General features: G+C 43.8%; 1 non-coding gene across 1 annotated transcript; it reads right to left on the bottom strand.

Annotated features, from left to right (window-relative positions):
* Window positions 1-456: 456 nt before the first annotated feature.
* On the bottom strand, window positions 457-597 carry LOC115062684. Its single transcript, XR_003842617.1, has one exon. It is a non-coding gene; the product is annotated as a small nucleolar RNA SNORA48 (small nucleolar RNA).
* Between the last annotated feature and the right edge of the window lie 359 nt (window positions 598-956).

Below are 956 nucleotides of genomic sequence, written 5' to 3'. Positions count from 1 at the left end.
CATGAACATGGACTCAGTTATTGCTGTTGGGAGCAGCTCGGACAGGGACCACACCAGGGCCTCAGGGGGCAGAGATGGCAACTCACAAGCAACTCCTCTCTGCCCTCAAGTCTCCAGTCCCATCCCTCTTCATACTCAAGCTATTCCACTTCTCTTTCTCTTTGATCTGATCACCACATACTCACGCATTGCAATGGCTTCTGCTGCAGACTGGTCACACAGTTGGCAGGCCTCTGGCTGACGTCCTTCATCCATGCTACATGGCATGGCAGCAAGTGAGTGTCTGGCCCAACTGAGCCATGCACTGGAGGACAAGCCTACGGGTGACATGATGTTCTATAGGTTTCTGTTTGTCTTCCTCTTCCCACAATGCACTGCCTGGATTTGATTTGATTTGATTTGATTTGATTTGATTTGATTTGATTTGATTTGATTTGATTTGATTTGGATTGATTTTTATGAGTCCTAGGTTTAAGACAGCTTTAACCACCAAACCAGGCATCCGGCTAGGATGAACGAAGGACTGCCATCTGCTCTGCCCCTGACTGATTTAAGAACAGCACCAACAAGGTATCTCTTTGCCCATTTCCAGAGGTATCTAATTTTTAATAACATTTATTTTTCTTTAATTGTGTGGAAGGAAGAAGGGGTCAGAAAACAATTTGCAGGAGCCTGTTCTCTCCTTCTACTACATGGATTCTCCTACTATGTGAAACTCAGGTCATCAAGTTTGGTGGCAAGCACTTTTACCCACTGAACCATCTCATTAGACCCTACAGTGTGATTTTCAAATACCACAATATTGCAGTAGGCATGATGGTAAGGCACTGTAATCCCAGCACTTAGGAGGCTATGGTAGAATCCTAAATCAGATAGAGGACTTATATCCAATATATACAAAGAGCTCAAGAAACTGGACTCCAAAAACTCAAATAAACCCATTAAAAAATGGGGTA

This window comes from Mus pahari, chromosome 19 (assembly GCF_900095145.1).
Source record: "Mus pahari chromosome 19, PAHARI_EIJ_v1.1, whole genome shotgun sequence".
Taxonomy (NCBI): Eukaryota; Metazoa; Chordata; class Mammalia; order Rodentia; family Muridae; genus Mus; species Mus pahari.
This window is presented reverse-complemented; position numbering and strand designations above follow the sequence as displayed.